Source organism: Cryptomeria japonica, chromosome 3 (genome assembly GCF_030272615.1).
Source record: "Cryptomeria japonica chromosome 3, Sugi_1.0, whole genome shotgun sequence".
In the NCBI taxonomy this organism is placed as follows: domain Eukaryota; kingdom Viridiplantae; phylum Streptophyta; class Pinopsida; order Cupressales; family Cupressaceae; genus Cryptomeria; species Cryptomeria japonica.
Genome location: NC_081407.1, coordinates 876,310,344 through 876,332,778, shown reverse-complemented (window position 1 = coordinate 876,332,778; position 22,435 = coordinate 876,310,344). Strand labels below are relative to the sequence as shown.

General features: G+C 37.8%; 1 pseudogene; it reads left to right on the top strand.

Moving 5' to 3' along the window:
• Window positions 1–124: 124 nt before the first annotated feature.
• LOC131076448 (ferrochelatase-2, chloroplastic-like) lies at window positions 125–856 on the top strand (annotated as a pseudogene).
• The last annotated feature ends 21,579 nt before the right edge of the window (window positions 857–22,435 follow it).

Here is a 22,435-nt window from a genome sequence, read left to right as displayed (position 1 = left end):
GTTTAAGCCTTCTAGATTTGCTAGCAATTTAAGACCAATAAGCAGGGCACTCACTTCAACTCAAGGCACAACTCATTTTTAATGGACTAAACATGAAGTATCTATTTGACAAAAGAATTATTACAAAGGGAGCTCTTTGTAGATTGAATTCATCAAAAACTAATTTTCATGATGGAATTCATTCCCAGTGGGAAAAGAGTTTACCTTTGGTGATTAAAAAGACAGGTTTTGTAACCCAGATTTCATGCTCTTTAAAGACTTTTATGATAGAAAAAATCCCACTTTAGTTCATGATCTGCTTGTTGAGCAAGAAAAAGTAGCTGTTTTGTTGTTAAATCTCGGAGGACCAGAGACGCTTCAGGATGTGCAACCATTCTTGTTCAACTTATTTGCAAACCCAGACATTATACATCTACCTAGATCATTCAGTTTTCTTAAAAAGCCTTTGGCACAGTTAATTTCTATGAGTAGAGCTCCCAAGAGCATGGAAGTATATGCTTCCATTGGTGGGGGTTCACCTCTTCGAAGGATAATAGATGAATAGTCCATTGCATTGGAGAAAGCTCTTGAAGAGAAGCAAGTACCTACCAAACTGTATGTAGGAATGCGTTACTGACATCCATTTACAAAAGAAGCAATTGAGTAGATCAAGAGTGATGGAATCACTAAACTTGTTGTCCTTCCACTCTATCCTCAATTTTCAATTTCCACTAGTGGCTCAAGTCTTTGTCTTCCAGAAAGAATTTTCAAGGAAGATGAGTATCTGGTGAGGATGCAACACATAGTAATACCTTCCTGGTATCAGCGAGAAGGATATATTAAAGCTATGGCAAATTTAATTGAGAAAAAGTTGTAGAGGTAAATGGCATAGAAGGTTGAGTTTGGAGGCCATTAGAAACCCCAAGCCAATGCAATGGAGTGGCAACATAGTTCTGAAAGTGATCCTTAGCATGGCATGTAAAATGCAGAAAGCTTTAGACAAATGCAATTTGACTCAGCTGCGTGTGAGGTGGAGTGTGAAGGGGGCAATGCTAAACCTTCTATGTGTGGTGGATGAGGAAGATGCGCCATTAAAGTTGTAGAGAAAACCTTCAAAAAATGCAGTTTCAGGCATAAGGTTTTATCCCACATTCATTGGGCAATGAAAATTATTGATATTTAAAAGTAACACTCCACTTATCTAATATGTCAAAGCCTCAAGAGGCTTTTGACGGATGGTGCTAATGGGTGCCCAAGGAGGACCCCACACATGCAGGTGTGCTTCTCGAGTTGATCGAGGAGGCCGACAAGTGGACCCCACATAGGCACGGATCCTGAGGTAGGTGAATTTTGCAGAGAAAGAGCAGATTAACTAGCGAGAAAGTTGTAGGAGATCCAACGACTGTCGTGACTTCGCAAAGGGAAGATGAATGAAAGTTACTTATCATGAAATGGTGAAAGGTGACGTGGCAGGTCCGGTGGCAATCTAGTGGTAGGTCTAGGTGGTGATGATGGAGCAGTGACATGGCGCTCGAGGTGGTAGATTTTGATGAAAGTTCCTGTTTGATGAGACCTATAGACTGCTCGCCGAAGAATAAATTCCATTGAAATACTAAGACTAGACTGTTGAGGTGGCGGACACATGGCAGACCTGGCAGTGACATGGCACTCAAGTGGCAGTCCATGGTGGGCCTAATGATTTTGATGAAAGTTCCTATTCAATGAGACCTATAGACCACTCGCCAAAGAATAAATTACATCAATAGACTGAGACCAGATTGATCAGGTGGCGGACACGTGGCAGACCTGACAAACAAGTGGTGACTAGTAGACCCTGCGATCGAAACACAAGCTGCCACGTGGTAGGGCGTCAAATGAAAAAATGAGGCCAAAATTAGAGAAAAATCAAAGTTAAAATCAGATTAAATATATAGTTGAAACTATATAAAAAATTGAAAAATTTAAATGACAGAGGCACATGAGTGATTAATTCGCTCAGAGGCTAATTATTGCCCAAAATGGTAAGTATTGTATACCGTTGGAAAGCCCTCGAGACGAGGAATCTAGTCATGAAGTTTGTTTCAACAGATCTCCGACATGCTAAGAGAAATTTACATAGAAAGGAGAATGGAATACTTTTCAGTTAGGGAAGAAGGCATCTGGCAATTTCGGTTGCAGACCTAATCTTTTCCCTCTTCTTCTTAGTCTTTATTCTTCTCATTTTAGAGATATCTCAAGAATTTTGTAAAAGAACTCTAGCAAAATATATTGAGGGCCTTTTCTGATTTTTGGAAGATCACTCTGAGTTATGTAATATTTTCAGGAATGAATATAAATATACAGATCAAAGTTTTAGGCCTAAAATTCCTTTGTCTTCTGGTGTGCATTCTTTAGTTTGTTGGTTTCATTTGGATAATCTAGGATTGTTCGAATGAACATGGATTGTAAGGAAATCTTGTAGATGTTATTTCTAGCTTTTCTCTTTAGGAGAGGGATTAAATGTGCATGAAATAATTCTGTCAGCAAGTCTATTGTTTGTTGCTATGAATCTGATGAATTGTTTTAGTTGAATGGGAGAGGATCTATATATATGTTAGGCATGTATGAGATTCATAAAAGCCAAAATGATGAGATGTATATGAGTATTCCGTTTTGAGAATTATTGTTTGATTTAGGTGACTTTGTAGCCCAAATAAGGCACTGGTATCAGATTGTAGGATCTCTTTCTATCTTTTCTTGAAGATCAATACTGAAAATGAACGCAATTTTTTCCTTTAGTGTTTCAGTTTCATTGAGGTGATGAAGTCCACAGATTTTTTAGCACTGGTTTACTATGGATCTTAGTTTTAAAGTGTGAAGATATTCACAGAAGGTATACCCACCTAAACTTTGGATAAGTTCAAAGTGTAGAAGGTCTCAAAACCTTGTTATATGTTACTCTTGAGTTCCATTTCCCTAATATTTTCATATGCAGACAGAGTTGATTTATTTATTACAGGAAGGATAGAAGGGAAATCAAAATTTGAGACTAACAGGATTGTGACCTTCATCTGGGTAAGAGTTTGAGTCATATCAAAAGTGGAACTATTAATCAACTCAATATTAGTCTTAACTTTCTCTATCTTAGGCTAGCTTGCCTTCTTCATTGTGGTGATACTCGGTATATCACTAGTAGCATTATTATCCATACCTTTGGCTATATCTTTCAATTGGTCATTCCTTTTTTGACCATCTTGAGGAAATGTGCCATTACTTGTTGCTTTCTTCTGAGATATTTCTTTTATGAACATTGAACCAGGTTCCCCTTGATCCCCATCCTTCTTACTACTTCTCAAGTTGTAATTATGCTTGGCTTTGGATATGGCAGCCTTAGTAAGATTTCTTACTTCATCACTGAGTCTTTGGAGATGAACTTCTTCATCTTCAATAGTCACCACATTCAAAGTGGGATTCCAATCAAGTGTCAACTGTCCTTGGTAAGATCTATAACTATTTAGCACATAAAATTCATTGAATTCACTTTGTAGTGACTCATCATCACTTTCAATAATAGTTTTGAACATATTAATATTAGGCTCAGCCTCCTTTCTCATGGATTCTTCAAGGGCTTGAGCTATAACAAATTGATGAGGAGATCTGGTCCATCACAAGCCATGCACCAAGGAGTATTCTCCATATTATGAACATTCCCTCCTTTCAAAGGATCTGGGGTATCTTGGTTCTGAGTGTTCTTTGGCTTCTCATTTTGAGGTTTTCCATCTTTCCAAGTTGTATTGTAAGGCATGTCATGCAATCTAGGAGGCTTATCTTGCCAATTGTAATGAGGCTTATCATTTTTACTCGCCTTGGCAGTAAGATCTTTCATGGAAATCACTAATTTCTCTATTTTGTCATCTTCTTTAGCAACTTTATTAGGTTAGTGTTTTGATTCTTGCCACAACCTCCCATCAATTCTCCTTCCAACCTTTCCAGACACTTTCCTATTACTTTCCATATTTATAGCAATTCTAAAAGCATCCCTCAAACTGTGTGGATTTTTGTCCCTCAGAATATAGGCCATTTTGGAATCAAAAACATTATAATAAGTATTGAGACAAATATTATCATCTAATCTCATTACTTGATATAGCCTATGTATTGCTTTCTGAAATCTAGCATTGAAATCTGTGACAATTTCATTATCAGACTTTCTAATATTATTAAACTCATTGAGCATGAAGCTCACATTTGTTTTGTCACCATATTGTTCTTGAAAACAATTTTTAAAATCTTCCCAAGACCCAATGCTATTCACAAGGAGACCTCTATACTAGTCCCTTGCATCATCTACTAAGGATTGTACAAATAATTTCATGATGACATCTTCATCTACTATTTCATAATCATTGATTAAGTCACCAAAATATTTTAGGTGCTCTTCTGCATTGATTGCATTGTTGCCAGCAAACTTGTGGAGTCTATCCCTTAATTTTGTAGGAACATGGTTGGGGTACCTTGGGATTCCATCAAAGAAGAGCTGCCTATGCAATTCCAGATTAATGGGTCTTCTCTAGAATTGGTTACCAATAAAGTTGTTACCCATGTTCATTCTAATATTAGGGTTCTGAATTGGAAGAGCTTGGCTATTTTGATTTGTAATGGGGATTTGATTAACAGGAACAATAATAGTAGGTGGGGTTGATTGGACTTTTACTGGAGGGAGTGGGGTAGGATAAAGTAAAGGTTTACTTGGGTCTTTAGAAGGAAAAATTATAGGGGGAGCCTTTAGATAACTAATTTTTTGTTTAACCTCTTGATTGGCTGCCTCTAATTCAGCTTTCTCCAATTCCCTTTGCAGATCTTCCTTCTCTTTCCTCATCCTATCTATCTCTTTCTCATGTGCAAACAACATAGAAGAGATTTCTGATGTAGTTTTAGACCCAGACCCATCTTCCATACACTTCTATTTTCCTTTGTCAATGTTATTCCTAACAGGTTGTGGATCACTTAAGACCTCTCTATTTGGTTGCACAATAGATTTGTATACAGGGTTGATTTTGGGAACTAAATTTTCTCTAATGACTAGACCTTCATCCTCACTTTTAGCTTTCTCTTGGGTGAATAACTCAAGATCAACAATCTGCCTTAGAAGCCTATCCCTCTCAATCAATTTAGCTTTTACTTCCTTTTCTTTATTTGCTTCCTTCTGTGCTCTCAAAGATACTAAGTGATGGACTCTTCTATTAAGGGCCTCAATTTCTTGGGACACCTTATCTTCATCAGGGAGCATTTCTTTAGAATCAGATATATTGACTTGATCGATATCTATTAAACTAATATTTCCATCTATTGTTCTAGGCATAGAATCCATTTTAATATTTGAACTATTCCTATCCTTCCCAGAAAAACTAGCATTAGAGATCTTCTGATTTAAAATTTGGACATCCTCATTGTTACCAAATAACCCAGAATGGAAACCTAAAATGTCCTGATCGGGATCATGGGAGGAAGAATTTGAATTTGCATATATGGGTCTATCAGATGACATACCCGTATTAATGCTCTTTTGAACCCAAGCAACATTAGATGGCTCATGTACAACTAATCATTTTTGGCCTCTTCGTGCCTGTTCTGGTAATCTCTCTTGCAATGTCTCTTGAGGATGCTTCCTCATGAATGAATTGGTGTTCCTTCCTCTCTGCATTATACTTGTTTTTCATAAAAGAATTATACTTATTTCAAAAGCACTGGTTACACTTGTCAGAGTCGCCACCCACAAAGACTGTGCGAAATAAGAAAACAAGCTTAAACAAATAACTTGCAAAGATTTAACAAAATCAAGAAGATTTTCAAATAGAAAGATAACACAAATGAGAGATCAAACAATCTTCCACAACACATAGATATCCAAACAAACTTCAGAACTAATTCAGATACCAATCTGTAACATAGATACACACTATGACTATTCCCTAGCAGAGTCACCACTTTTGTTGTTCTCAAATTTTGATTTCCCTTTTATCCTTCTTGTAATAAATTAAGTAACTCTATTTGCATATGAAGAGATCAAGGAAACAAAACTCAAGAATAACATATAACAAGGTTTCAAAACCATCTACACTTTGAACTTATCCAAAGTCCAGGTGGGTATATACCTTCTATGAATATTTTCACACTTTAAGATTGAGTTCCACAGTAAACCAGTGCTAAAAACCCATGGATTTCATCACCTCAATGAAACTGAAACATTAAAAGAAAAACTCGTGTTCATTTTCAGTATTAATTTTCAAGAAAGATAAAAAGAATCCCACAATTGGATACCGGTGCCTTATTCAGGCTATAGAGTCACCCAAATCAAATTAGAATTCCAAAATTGAACAATCCCATACATTTCACCACCCCGGCCTTAGCTAACCCCATACATGCCTAACATATACATGAGTTTTATCCTCTAAAAATTAAAACCATTCATCCAATTCAAAATGAGCAAACAATTGATTTACTGATAGAGATATTTCAAGCATATTTAATTCCTCTCCCTTGAAGAGAAAAGCTACAAACATATCCATATGACTATCTTACAATCCATGTTTAATCAAATAACCCTAGATTATTCAAATGAAGATAGCAAATTAACGAGTGCACACCAGAAGACAACATAGATTTAGGCCAGAAAAGTGTCGATCTGTATCTTTATATTCATGTTTGAAAAATAATCTTACATGATTCAAAGTATTCTCTATGATAGCTAGAAAAAACCCAGATATATATTTGTACAGAGTTTCTTTACAAAATTTCTTGTGATCCCTTTTCTATTAGTCCTGGTATCCATTTATAACATTATGGATGCATACAAGCTTCGGACATTCCTAAGAAAAGTTTGTTACAAACTGCAATGTCCTCCAAGAAATAGTTACAACTCCTTTTCGGTATCAATGACCTCTTTAGTTTATTGCTCCTCAGTAACATCTTCTAACTGCTCTGGGATTCCTTCTTCTTGCACCGCATACTTTTTGGTCCACTCTTGGAATATGTCATCAGCAAGCCATGAGAAGCTAACAATTTTTTCTTTCAACTTAACCAACCTTTTCCAAGAGTTTATCACTCTATTAACCTCTAAATTCAGAAAGCCATAATGTGATTTTATCTTTTCTATTTCTTCAACTGTCTTGACAAATAGGGATGTGTCATCTATAATTCAAACTTGTGCTCAGTATATTCTTTCTTATACAAGTTGATTTTCCTCTCTACACTAGCTCTTCCTTCTATCAGCTTTATCATGCCTTTTGCCATTTCACAAGTGGATTTAATAATGGCATCGGATCCTACCTCATCATATGATGCACACATAAGTTCTAGATCCACTTCCCTAGGCATCCATTTATCCAAAATTGGCTCAAGAATAGCTTTGTCTTCATTCAATTCATTCCAAATATCAGAAACCTTTTTCATGCTACTGTGCACCATGGAATACCCTATTGTGTCAGCAAAGCTCAAAATAATGGCTTTACCATTTCCTCATATTTATTAGCAAACAAGACCTAAGCCTGTTTTAACTTCTCTAATTCATGTTGAATGGTCTCAAATGGTTGAAAACTAGAAGGCATAGGAGAAGGGGGAAATTCGATGATAGGAATAGTGGATGGAGGTTGTGCAGGAGAAGAAGCTATCATTAGAGTAGAGGACTCACCTTGATGGTACTTCCCTACCAATTGACATTTCAATTCAGCAATGATGTTATCTCGGTTAGCTATTCCTTCTTTGGCCTCATTATAAGCCTTCAAGATTGTTTCTAATTTCAACTAGAGATTAGCCTTTTCCTTTGCCTCCTTTTTTGCCATTGCTACATGGAATTTTGCAGTTTCTAAAACTATGCTAGTAGCCTCTACCACCCCTATATCCTGAACTCTTCTTACTATCATGCCTCCTAGAAAATTAGATCCTGAGGTATCCTTCCCTCTTCTACTTTCATCCCTCTTTAGGGACCACATGACCAGAGCAACATTATCTTTGTTGAATGTCACTCCCTCCATAGGCTTGGTCTCTTTCTTGACTGCTTCAACAACCAAAGCATCTACTATATCCCATTCAAGGAGGAGTAGAACACCAGCCTTTGACACCATCTCTCTTCCAGCTTCAGGAGTGATGGCTTTGAATTCAACCATCATTTCTTGTTTAACTTCTTCCTCCACTAAGGTAGTGTCTTTGTGAGGCTGCATGAAAGCCCCTGTTGTGACAAAATTGTTGTTAGCTTGGAACTCTTCACTAGCTTGCTTGACTACCAGGTCTAACTCTTTACCTTTGAACTCATCTTCAGTTAAGCTCATCTTGGCACTAGGTGGTTCTTCTTGCATTCCCTCTTGGGTCTCTTCATAAGTGTAAGCTATCTCTCTGAGGCTTCCTAACTGCAACAATTCTTTTGCTACTTCATGCTCATCTCCTATATGGATAGGGGATTGAGATGGTGAGTACAGAAGTCCACCTGTTTGCACTTCTTTCCCCACCCTTTTCCTTTTAGGGGATTTTTGTATGTCAATGACATCTTCAATTGTTCTCTTCCCTCTTGAAGTGGAAGGCTTACCTGTTACTGGCATCAATACACTATATTTTGACCTTTTGTGCATCACATAATCACTGAGAGGGATGGCCTTAGCAAAGGCAGGCTTAGCTAGAACTAACTTAGCCTTGTTAGGGTTATCTCTTATTGTAGCCTCCCTCTTCTCTTTCAGAGTTTGCATTAAATCTTCAAAGTAAAGAATTAAGAATTTGACCTTTTCCTCAAAGGGGTTGAAGCTAGACAGAGGGTCAACTTTCACAATATATATATTTATATAACTGCTATCAAATTGATGAATTAAATCCAGACCCTTTTTGTATGTTGCTCACTTTTCTTTCCTCAATTCTTGCTCATCCAAACTGAATTCATTTCTAATTAGATCCTTGGGGAAATGAAATTGGTGTGGCCTACCTTTGCATACTGCTCTCTTCTTGAACATGTCGTTGAAAAATTCCTCAAGGTCAACAAACCTGGTTACTGCAATAGACAACATATATGGTTGAAAAAAGTCATCAAAGAATTTCCAACCACCTTTGGTGATCACAAATTGATGGGCCATGGTAACAGTTGGGAAAATAGTCCCTTTACCCCTATTTGTCAGCTCTGCCTCTTGCACACCTCCAATTTGCCTTAAGATCTCTGCAATTCCTATCTTCAATGGGACTTGATAAGGCAATAAGAATGGAGTGCCTCTGAAACCATAAACTCTAAAAATTGTAGAGACAAGGTACAAATACATATCACCCCAATTATGAGCAATCTTAATACCTTTAACAAACTCCTTAGGCCTAAGGAACTCCAAAATAGCCTTTGGGATCCTAGGGTTCTGTGGGCATAGAAGAATCCTAAGTCTAGATGCAAAGCATCTATCAAACTTCAAATAACTGGCATCCTCTCTGTCCCAAGATAGAATTATGCTCCACAGTTACATAGGCATCTTCTCACCTTCCTTTTCTCTGACCAAATCCATTTCTTTAGCAAAAAAATCAACTCCTTTGAAAAAAAAAATGTGCATTAGAAGAGAATACCATCCAAAAGGTCTATCCACCTTACCATTTTTTATCCCTACAAGCCCTACATGAATTGCATTAGTGAGGTAAGGTACATAATCAAATGTCACTGCTAGAGAGGGGTTCAGAATCTGTGCCATCACTAGCATATAATGGGTTGGCATGGTTGTTTCAGCATCATCTCCAAGGATCTGACATAATGACCAATACATGCCTTTTGCCCTTAAAGTGAAAAAATTTAGGGAGAAGGTTTCCATGGAGCAAGGGCCCACTACAATTAACCCTCCTATTTTAACAAAAAACTCCTTCAAAGGGCCACTCCTAAGGTGATCTTTCTGCACATCATAAACTTGGGCCAATGTTTCAAAATCAATAGGCTCTAATAAATTTGATGTCTCACTGAGCTTAAAAAACATTTTTGAATTCATCATCATTGATCTGTATTAGGGCTCCTCCATTGACATTCCTCACACATCTAGCAACAGGATCATAATTGTTTGTGATTTCGGTTAGCAAGTCTACATCCATAAAAAGCCCAGGGACTATGAGCTTCCCCACGTCTAGTTCACATATGCTATTCATTGGGGCATTGGTATGTCTTTGACTGAATCCCACTTTAAAAAGACCCAACCATGAAATCCCTATTTGTGAATCCCTTAACCATCTACCCTTGTCATATAAACCGTCTCCAATCCTTAGACAGGGGGCTTTAGGAACTAGTTCTTTGATTTTGGCCGCAACATTTGAGGACATGGTCAATTGTTCTAGGAAGTCATCACATATATTCCTATCTTGATAATTTACCTTCCCTTTGAACTCCCTTCTTGGTGCCATCCTGTTAATGCAATTATATCAATTGAGATTCAAAAAGGACTCTGATAAGGAAAGCACATAGAAAACCTTATTATCAAACTATAATTAGCAAGTAAGACATAAAAAACCTATTACTCTCCAAAAGAAATTGGCTCTGCACTAGCTCCTCTGCAACAAACTCATCGAAATGGTGCCAATATTCAATTGATGCAGACCTTAATATGACAACTTAGCATTGGATTGAGACATTAACCTCGCATGCTTCGGCTATCAATTTGGAATTGAATTCGCAAATCGAATTAAAAAAATAGGCTCCAACGGATCACAAGTTTTCTAAGTATTTCCCTGTTTCATTGTTTCGCCATTTCATGGAGTTTAAAACCCCCACACTTTTCCTTCGCGAAGCAACGACATTCATCAGATCCTTGGAAACTTGCACTGCCTTTACTTCTTCCGATCCTTTTGCATTAGTAATGGGCCCTACCTTCTTTTCATGACTTCACAAAAGGTAAACATTGTGCACTTTAATCGCACGAAACCACGCTGGTCATCTGATCATTTTTCACTTTCCCAATCTTTACCGCTCATGGTGACCGCCAATCTTTTTTGCCATCCACGCACCACCATTACTGCTAGCAGTCTTTGCCACTTTGTGATAACTAACTACCCTACATCTTTGGGCTGCAAAACAATGCCCATCATTGGATCCACCTTGAGATGTACACCATTTAACAGACTCAAACCTTTAAAGTGGGCCCTTGGCTTGGAAATCATGTGCTTTGTTTCATCACCGACGAATGAATCTTACATGTTAGTCTCCTATTCACTCAAGAACTCCAGCGGGCTCCATTCTAGAACCTCCATGTGTTATATTTCACCATGGGTTTCAACACCATCGTCGGTTAGATCAAAGCAGTCCCAAAGCAATCCTTTGGAGCCACGTGCATCTGACAATTTATTATTTCCCTCAACCAAGCGACCTACCTGTCCTGCCATGTCATCCATCGTGTAACTGCCATGTCATTTTGCTATTTTGTGAATGGTAAACTCCATTTGATTTGGGGCTATGAATCCACACAGGCTGTCTGATCAAGTCCAAGTTGATCGATCTTTAAAATCATGACTTGCCTATCTTTCGGACCCACCAACACTTTCTCTATTTTGTGAACACTAAACCTCAAGCAACTCTTCTTTGCGAAGCAATGACAATGGTTAGCTCTTTGGAAACCACTCACCTGTTAACCTTTTTGTGACCACCTTGCCCAGGCCCTCCACCTTTTCGCTACTTCACGAAAAGTAAAACACGGACATCTTTTGGCTGTGAATCTACGTGCACCATCGGCTCAATTCCACATTGATAGTCCTTTAACCAAAGGAACCACTTACCTCTGGGACCTGCCAACTCCTTCGCTATTTTGTAGAGGGTAAATCACAAGCATCTTCGCCTAGCAAAGAAACGCGAGCCATTGGATTCAATACAAGATGCATTCCTTTTACCTAACTAACAATCCTTTGGTCGGGCCCGCTTACCCTTTTCGCTGCTTCGCATACGGTAAACTATGGGCATCTTCTCCTAGTGAACCAACACACACTGCAGGATGAACCTTGACCTGCATGATAGTTAAGAAGCTTGACAAAGATTAAAACAAGACATAGGCAAAGGCATAAAAATTGAAAATATTTAAAGGACCACCTAGGGAAAACCTGAAGGGGGGGACACTTTCATGATAGAGCAACCCTTCCACTTAAGTGGAAAAAGTAATGCAAGAATAGAATGCAAGGGTTTTGAAAACATAGGAAGGGTTAATTTTTCCAAAACCTTAAACCCTCTTTGACTCAAAACACAGAGGCAACAAGGCTATGCCAAACACATCTTTGCAAATTCTTAGCTGATTATGGGACAAGAATACCTAATTTTCTAAACAATGATAACACAATGACAACACCTTCAATTCTCATTGGAGTGTGCAATGCCAACTATCTCCCCCTTTGGCATTGATGGCAACACTCATGAGAAAAGTCCAAAAACTGTATCCAAAAATGAAGTCCAAAATTTTACAAAAAATATGTGCTCCAAAATGTGTGCTCCCCCTGAGCAGATGATCTCCTATGATAACCATTTTTCTCTGTCCTACTACTCCCCCTTTGACATCAATGACAAAGGTTGTCAAAATTGTCAATGAGTGCATTTTTCAGCTTGAACTTTGTAACCGGTTGGTTACAATATGGAATAAGTTTGCTAAAACCAAATTCAAGCTCTGAATAAACCTGTTACTATCCTTCATAGCTGCCTCAATTCTCTGAATTGTACTGGTGAGATGATGCATTTGTTCTTCTGGTGTCTTTTGACCTAGAATTAGTGCCTCAGAGATTTCTTTCCTTAGAGAGATAAGGTTATCTAACTTAGGAATTAATTTGAACTTAAGCTCTTTGGCTTTTCCCTTTAACCTTTCCTTCTCTTTCTCTAAATTCTCCAATTTTTCTTCAAATCCAGCAATTTCCTGTTCAATAACTGACATAGGTTTAGATGAACCAATGATATTATCAGCTATGTCATTAATCTCCTTTTGAACTTTGTTGATTTCTTTATCAATATCCACTGTCAACAAATTTGTCTTACAAGTATCTCTGTCTTAAACTCCGTAATTGTTGTGCTTGTAGCGTCGTAAATTGTACGCACTTGCTAGGGTGATACAATTTCACACCTAGTTTAGCACCCACCTTGGCGCATTTTGCATTTTGCATTGCATTTCCCCTTTAGCACTTAATTAATTAAATTAATTAGGTCTAAGGTTCTATTTCATCATCGTCCACATCATAAAGTTGGGCCCTTTCATTAAAGTGTGCCCCTTTCATTTTATTCCTCCAATACATCATTTAATCAAAAACCCTGATTAGGTCCCATTTTGAACTTGGGGGCTTGATTTCGGGGGTCAAAACATCTCAAAATCAGCTGTAACTTCAGGATTCGCTCTAAAATCATCATATCCGATGGCCCTGAAAATTTGGTGAAAAGTTGTCGGGACCATGGCGCCCGGCGTGCACATGGTCCCGGACATTTTTCCTAAAATTTTAGGAGCGCGATCCAATCATAAAATAAAGCTTAACCCCAAGAAATTGGCAGGAGATTCAATCTCTAGGTCGGCCAAAAGTTGAAATTAAGACCTAGGGTTTCATATATAAGAGCTCTCTTTCTTCATTTGAAAGGATCCAGGAATTTTGGCTTTCAAGGACCTCATATGCAGTGAAAGAGTAGATCTTTGAAGACTTCAACAACATTCAACATCCATCTATCAAGCATTTATCAATTTCATTCATCTATTTAGGGCTTTGAAGACATTGAAGAACAATAGGAGATTACCGACTGAAGATTGGCTTGTACCCCTCCCTTGGGGTTGGGTATGATTTCATGTTGTTTTCATGTCTTTGCATGAGCTTCATTATATCATTTGTATTCATGCTTTAGATCACTTTTCATCTTGATTTAGAGCATTTACATTATCATTTACAAGCAATTAGGGTTTACTTTCTAGGTTGCTCTAGTTTGCTTACTTGCATTTTAGGATCTTGCACACACACAAGGTCTGCACACACATTACTTTTACAATACAACTTGGCTATTCGTGGAGGTGGAAATCACTGAAGTGGGGGTTTGACTAAGGCAAAACCCTATATAGCCGCCCAAACACCTTTTCAGATATAAGTGCAGGTTTCGGGACTCGGACAACGCCGCAGGTTGCAGATCCGGGAGAAGCAGACCGAGATAGAACTTCACACCAAGTTTCAGAGCAAAAGACCAGGACAGGGGCGTGGGGTACCCTGGTCCTGCCAAGACAGGGGCGCTGGGTGCCCTGGTCTCTGGGACAGGGGCGCTGGGTGCCCTGGTCCTCCTGACAGACAACAGTTTTCAGCATTTTTGACAGCTTTCCAGGTTGCAAAATAGCAGTTTCTAGAGCAGTTTCAGGTGCAGAATCAGGACAGTGGCGCCTGCGCCCCTGTCTCGAACATTTTCACTTAGATTTTAACTCTAGGTATGCATTTCCATTCTTGTCTTGTCCTTGTGTTTACATCTTTCCATTGCTTAAGTTCAATTCTGCAATCTTGTTATTAGTTCGTACTTGCACTTTGGGGTTAGGAATTGAGCTTGCATCACTTTATCTTTCAATTACAACAAAGGAATAGAAATCCTAATAGGTAGCCCATGGCTCTCTCTTCCACAAAAAGAAGTAGCCAATTGTGTGATACCTCTAGGCTCTTTCGTATTCCACAAGTGTGTGTGGTTGAAAGTGAGATTAGGGCATGTTTGCTTAGTGTCACTTTTTCCCCCACACATTTTGGTGAACTCGACGTGAACTCCAATCTTCTCGAATTCTGATTTATGTTTTCAAATTTGAGTGTTTATGCTATTTCAAATTCAAATTTGTATTTACAAGTTTTAATTTCTTGCAAGATTAAAAAAAAAAAAATTATTAGAGGAAATTTTTGCTAAAACCCTAATTTTTCAATTCAAAATTTGAACTTGTGGATAGCTTAATTGGGATCAATAATTTCAAATCTCATTTAGGAACTCATTTGAATCATAAATTTCATTTTCTAATCTACATTCTAAGTGCTTGCATGGAACATTTCCTTCTATTTTGCATGTGTTATCATTCGAAAGAGGAAAATTGTTGTCATGATGCATTCATTTCATAGATGTGATAATGGGTTAGCTTCCCTTGTTTCAATTTTTCCTTCTCCTAAAGAACCTCCCCCTATCTATAACAACATTTTAGTGCCTAAAAGAGTTGCTACCAATCCCTTTGAGACTCTCCCATTCTCTAAGGATGAAGACTTTAAGAGTGATCTTGACAATTCTCCTAAAATGTGCCCTTCCTATTTATCTATCCTAGAGGAAGAGAATGATATCATAAACACATTTCTTAATGTTACTTCACCTTCCCTACATGATGCTTCTCTAAGTGAAAACGTATTGATTGACATTGACTTATTTTCTCCTAAAGTTGGTCCTTCCAATGGGGGCATGTTAGTGCAACAAGAGGTTATGAACACTTCTTTCAAAGATCTCCTTCCTAAGCATGAATCTTTGGAGAAATATGTTCATGTTCCTCCTAAAAAACACTCCCTTCATGAAGATCCTTTTGTGCAAGAAGATGAAATTATCCCTACATTTCCTAGTGATGGCATTTCCTTTTCCAACAAAATTCCCACTAGAGATGATGAATTAATGATAAATGCTTATCCTTCTCCTAAAGTTTGTCTTACCCATAAGCATCCCTTAGAGAAAGAAGATGAAATAATAAGCAATTTACTTAATTCTCTCTCCCCTAAAGATCATATTGAACATATTTTGAGGATAGAGGATGAGTTTAACACATCTATTGATGCTCTCCCTCCTAAGAATGAGGAATTAATAAACAATGTTATCTCCTCTCCCGAAATTGACAATACTTCAAACATTCCTTTCAACAACCTCACTATTTGGGATGAACCATTAGAAGAAGGTGTAGATTATTCTCTATCCCATGAGAAAACCCTAGCCAAAGGGGATGAAATCAAGATTGAAAACTCCCTTGATAGTTTCTCACCTTCCTTGAATCTCAATTATTCTCCCTCTCCTCAACTTGGTTCTACTCATAAGGAAACCCTAGTTCAAAGCAAGATGGTTAACATCTCTTTCAAAGATCTCCCTCTCAAAAGTGAGAATTTAGAGAGTAATGTTGATCCTTCTCCTAGAGAGTTTATTCCCCATGTAGATCCTTTGATGATAGAGGATGATATGACCTTTCCTAGTATTACTCTTCCTACTAGAACATCAATGCCTACCCCTTGTCTCTCTCCTAAAATTGATTTATTTCGTGATGAGATTTTAGTGCAAGAGAAGACTATCAATAATTCTTCCAACACTTTTGTTCATTCCTCTAAACCATCCTCAATCAATTTGATACATGTGAATGAAACACCTAACAAACCTCTCTTCACTGTCCAAGGTGCTTGTCCTTCTCAAAATTCTCAACCTTTAAATAAGCCTATCTTAGTGGTACAAGGTGGTTATGCTAATGATTCTTTTTGCACTCCTAAGAAACCTATTATTACTATGCAAGGAGGTTACTCTACTAAGAGCCCTTATGAGTATGCTAAGCAACTGACTAGAGAAAGTTATAATGCGGTTGCTCATACCTATAACACAAGAAACAATAGGCAACCTAATCCTCCTCCAGTTATCCCAACTTCACTTCCTCCTTCTCAACCAATTCTTTCGCAAGCTCCACGTATTTCACAAGTTCTCAGTAAAGAATATGATCTCATAGAACAACTTAAAGCTACCCCTGCTAAGATATCCCTTTGGGATTTGATCCAAACTTCTTCCGCTCATCGTGGAATGTTACAAGATGCCTTGAAAGATTTGAATGTTCCTCCACCTAATACACCTAGTAATATAGTGTCTTTGGTTAACTCTGTGATGAATCCTAAAGCTCAAATTGTGTTTACTCAAGATGAGTTGCCTACTAGTGAAATTCAACATCAATATGATCCCTTGATGATTGTGGTTATCGTAAATGACACTGCTATAAGACGAACACTGGTAGATAATGGTTCTGGCCTTAATGTGTGTAGCATTAATCTATTGCATAAGATGAATGTGGATACATCCCTTATTGAGCCTGATTCTCATCCCATTCGAGGCTTTGATAATGTGGCTAAGTCTTCATTAGGTATTATCACCTTACCCATCACAGTGGGACCTGTTACTTTGCCTACTCCTATCCATGCTATGTCGGGAAATCTAACATACAACTTGTTATTAGGGAGACCTTGGATTCACAGTATGCAAGCTATCCCCTCTACATTGCATAGACAAGTTAAATTTATTTATAACAATAAGACATATACCTTGATAGGTGATACTAATCTTCAGGCTTGTTTGCAAACATCTACTTCCAAAGGGAGTTCTTCTAAGCCTTCCTCTTCTAGTGATGAATCGTTAAACAAGATACCTATGGATGGATCATCACCCTCTGATAATCAAAATTCTTTGGATGAGTCTGAAGTTCCTGAAGAAGATTCTTCTCAACTTGAATCTACACATGAGAAGGCTTTTGATCCTGAGAAGGTTCTCATAGAAGACGATTGGGGATCTCTTGATTTTAATCCCACCTTTGTAGGTGAGTATAGGGTTCCTCCTAGAGAGCTTAAAGTTAAAAAGAAGGAAGAAACTAGAGATCAATTAGTCTTACCTAAACCTATGAGCAATAATTTTGTGGCCGCTTCTCAAACTTCTTCTCCTCACACCTCTAATTCTGAAGAATTTGATTCTTTGTCTTATGAAAAATCACCTTCTCTTTCTGAAATGGCTAATCATTATGGTCGTGGTTTTCACATTTTGGCTAAGAGTGGCTATAGTGGAAATGGTTGTGGCACAAATGAACAAGGAATTAAAGTTCCTTTAGAACATAACATGCATGAATATTCATTTGGACTTGGATATAATCTTTTTAAGCCCACCAAAGCATCTAAAAGACCATCTCTCAATGTGAATGCTATATTTAGTAGCGATGATGATCTCACTTCAACTAAATCATCTTCTACTTCTATCAACTCTCATTCCCCTCATAATGAAATCTTGGCGATGAACAAATCTCTTTATGACTCCCCTCAAATTTCTAAATCCACTTATGAATCTTTATCTCCTATTCATCATAAAGTCCTTTCCTCCAGGGATAAGGCTCTAATAAATTACACTCATCTTTCTTCTAAGATTTCTCGTAACTGTCCTTCTTCAATTTTTATCACTTTATACATGTTTTTGATCTCACTTATAGTTGATCATTTAGCATGTCATATTCAAATACCTCATTCAATCTATCATGTCTTTAAATAACATTAATGGCTATTATGTTGCTCATCATTATGTGACATTGGTAGCTCATTTACTGGGGGCTCATTGTCATTCATGATGGTACAATTTCATACATCTCTTCTTTTTATGGTTAATATTTCCCTTTGGGGTGATAATGTGGAAATATTGATCATCTTTTCTTTAGAATCCTCTTTTCCTAGATATGGGAGAAGATGTGTATTCTCTTTCTTATCCTACCCACTTCTTGTGAGGAGCATTTTACATACACTAATGTCTTGCTTGCATTTTGCTTATGTCTAAATCTCTCCCTAGAAGATTGTGTAAGTCCTTCTCATTGTCCTTATCCTTGGGAGGCAATGATCTTTCCTTATTTTTATCTAAGGATCCACTTTTTCCTATTTCGTGGATGGTGTGAACTTTATTACTTGATGTTATTCCTTGTATGCATTGGTTGTTGTTTGTTCAAGGATTCTCTCTTACAAGAGGTGTAAGTCCTTGACTACAACCTCTTTTGCACTTGGTAAAATACATCCATAATAAATTCACTCTCCCAATTAGGTTAAATAAAGCGTCATCCTTCATTAAGAATCACTTTCACCTCGCAAAAGAAGGAAGTATTGCATTCTTATTCTCTTCTTTGTCTTATTCTAGAAAATGTTATATTTGTCTAAGACAATTCCTCTCGAGGATAGGTGTCTTTTGTACACAGATCACTTCTCCTCTAAGGATCTCCTTTACACATACTACATGATATCCCTTTTCAACTATCTTATCCTTGCTTAAAGAGTGCAAAACTCTCTTGCTTGGATCTATGACATTGTTGCATTTTTGGGGTATCTTCTTTTGTGATGAAGGTAGGTATCCTTGTTCTACTTTACTTATGACATAAACATTACACTTTTTGAGCAATGGGTCATTCTCAGAACCAGAGCACAGACTCTTAGAGCGAGATGTCTCCATTTTTCTTTTATGCAAGGTGATTATTCTCGGAACCAGAGCACACTCTTAGAGCGAGATGTCATGCTTTTGTACTATACATATACAGGTTGTAGCATACTCGGGCATAGACTCCTATGAGGTGCTTCTAACCTCCCTTACACACACATGCACGAGGTTGAGTGGAACTAGCGGCATAAGGCTAGACTTTCTCACTCTCCTCCCTTACATGGATCACCTAGACAGACTCTAGGGGCTAGTTTTCCATGTCCTTTTTCCCATGGATCACCTAGACAAGATCTAGGGGCGAGAAGTCCATGTTTTCTCTCTCACTATTCTTCTCATGGATCACCAATGTGTGTATTCATGCTTTTTTTCCTTTCTTTTCTTCTCTTTGCATTTTGTTTCCATTTACATCCTTCATCTTGTGTTAGAGAACTCTCAAATCCTCACACTCTTTGTTGTGTTGGAATTCAGATTTAGTCCTCTTTCTTACCAAATGATTCTCCATTAGTTTTTGATCTCATATCAAATCTTCTTGTGAGCATTTGTCATCAATATTCTTTAACAATTCGAAGTGGTAAACATGATACCCTGTTTCAACTCACTAAAATTAGCAAGCTGAAACAGGGGGGGGGGCATATAGCTACCCTTGAATTTTCATCACCTTCCTTAGTAAGCATTAGGTGATTTTGTGATCTAACGTGTGTTTTGTAGGGTGCGGTTCCTAACTGTGTACTATAGATACCGCTGGGGGCTTCGTTCGACAGACTTATGGATATATCCTTTTTCAAATAATGTTTACTTTTCTGTACTTTAGCTTGCATATGCACGTAGTGTTCATATGACCGCTAAAGTGGGGGCTAAATGTAGCGTCGTAAATTGTACGCACTTGCTAGGGTGATACAATTTCACACCTAGTTTAGCACCCACCTTGGCGCATTTTGCATTTTGCATTACATTTCCCCTTTAGCACTTAATTAATTAAATTAATTAGGTCTAAGGTTCTATTTCATCATCGTCCACATCATAAAGTTGGGCCCTTTCATTAAAGTGTGCCCCTTTCATTTTATTCCTCCAATACATCATTTAATCAAAAACCCTGATTAGGTCCCATTTTGAACTTGGGGGCTTGATTTCGGGGGTCAAAACATCTTGAAATCAGCTGTAACTTCGGGATTCGCTCTAAAATCATCATATCCGACGGCCCTGAAAATTTGGTGAAAAGTTGTTGGGACCATGGCGCCCGGCATGCACATGGTCCTGGACATTTTTCCCAAAATTTTAGGAGCGCGATCCAATCATAAAATAAAGCTTAACCCCAAGAAATTGGCGGGAGATTCAATCTCTAGGTCGGCCAAAAGTTGAAATTAAGACCTAGGGTTTCATATATAAGAGCTCTCTTTCTTCATTTGAAAGGATCCAGGAATTTTAGCTTTCAAGGACCTCATATGTAGTGAAAGAGTAGATCTTTGAAGACTTCAACAACATTCAACATCCATCTATCAAGTATTTATCAATTTCATTCATCCATTCAGGGCTTTGAAGACATTGAAGAACAATAGGAGATTACCGACTGAAGATTGGCTTGTACCCCTCCCTTGGGGTTGGGTATGATTTCATGTTGTTTTCATGTCTTTGCATGAGCTTCATTATATCATTTGTATTCATGCTTTAGATCACTTTGCATCTTGATTTAGAGCATTTACATTATCATTTACAAGCAATTAGGGTTTACTTTCTAGGTTGCTCTAGTTTGCTTACTTGCATTTTAGGATCTTGCACACACACAAGGTCTGCACACACATTACTTTTACAATACAACTTGGCTATTCATGGAGGTGGAAATCACCGAAGTGGGGGTTTGACTAAGGCAAAACCCTATATAGCCACCCAAACACCTTTTCAGATATAAGTGTAGGTTTCGAGACTCGGACGACGTCGCAGGTTGCAGATCCGGGAGAAGCAGACCGAGACAGAACTTCACACCAAGTTTCAGAGCAAAAGACCAGGACAGGGGCGTGGGGCGCCCTGGTCCTGCCAGGACAGGGGCGTTGGGCGCCCTGGTCTCTGGGACAGGGGTGCTGGGCACCCTGGTCCTCCTGACAGACAGCAGTTTTCAGCATTTTTGACAGCTTTCCAGGTTGCAAAATAGCAGTTTCCAGAGCAGTTTCAGGTGCAGAATCAGGACAGTGGCGCCCACACCCCCGTCCCGAACATTGTCACTCATATTTTAACTCCGGGTATGCATTTGCATTCTTGTCTTGTCCTTGTGTTTACAGCTTTCCATTGCTTAAGTTCAATTCTGCAATCTTGTTATTAGTTCGTACTTGCACTTTGGGGTTAGGAATTGAACTTGCATCACTTTATCTTTCAATTACAACAAAGGAATAGAAATCCTAATAGGTAGCCCGTGGCTCTCTCTTCCACAGAAAGAAGTAGCCAATTGTGTGATACCTCTAGGCTCTTTCGTATTCCACAAGTGTGTGTGGTTGAAAGTGAGATTAGGGCATGTTTGCTTAGTGTCACTTTTTCCCCCACACAGTGCTCAATGTCAGTAAAAGTGTATTGATGTGTTCTGTGCACTTCTTTATTGTTTCCTCAAAGAATTTCTTTTTTTCCTTTTCCATTTTCTCCTTAAATGTTTCCTCATTTATTTGATCAACAGTCAGTATATTGCCAGTAATATATTTAGACAATGTGTCTAACTGACTCAAATAATCCTTATTGTCTACATTGCATTTGGGTGCAATAAAATTAAGAATAGAAATTGTGTCATCAATTGCCTTATACGCCAATGCATTACAGTCTATTATTTTCTTTATTGAATCCAAAAGTACTTCATTTAATACCCTAAAAATGGTCATCTAAACCATGATCCCCTAATCTCGACAACGTCACCAAGGTCCTAACCAAAGGCAATTAAATAAATCTTGAGCACACAATTACTTCTTTAGTCATCAATGTCACATGGCAAAATTAATCAACCAATATTAATTAAATATTTATTTAATTAATTAAATCATTCCAAGTAAATCATTTTCAAACAATTATCTTATTTATTTTATTAAATATCCTAGCATATTTAATTAAATAAATCAATTTTCCATAAATCTTCAAAAATGGAAACAAATCAAGAAAGAGGAATTGGAAATTATGAGCACAAATCTTCAAAAAAGGAAATAAATCAAAAAAGGAATTAATTGACCAAAAAAGAATTAAAAATTTGAGAAAAGAAATCAATCAGAGATAATCTTGAAAAACAAATTAAAGTTTGATAAATAATCTCAAAGAAAGGAA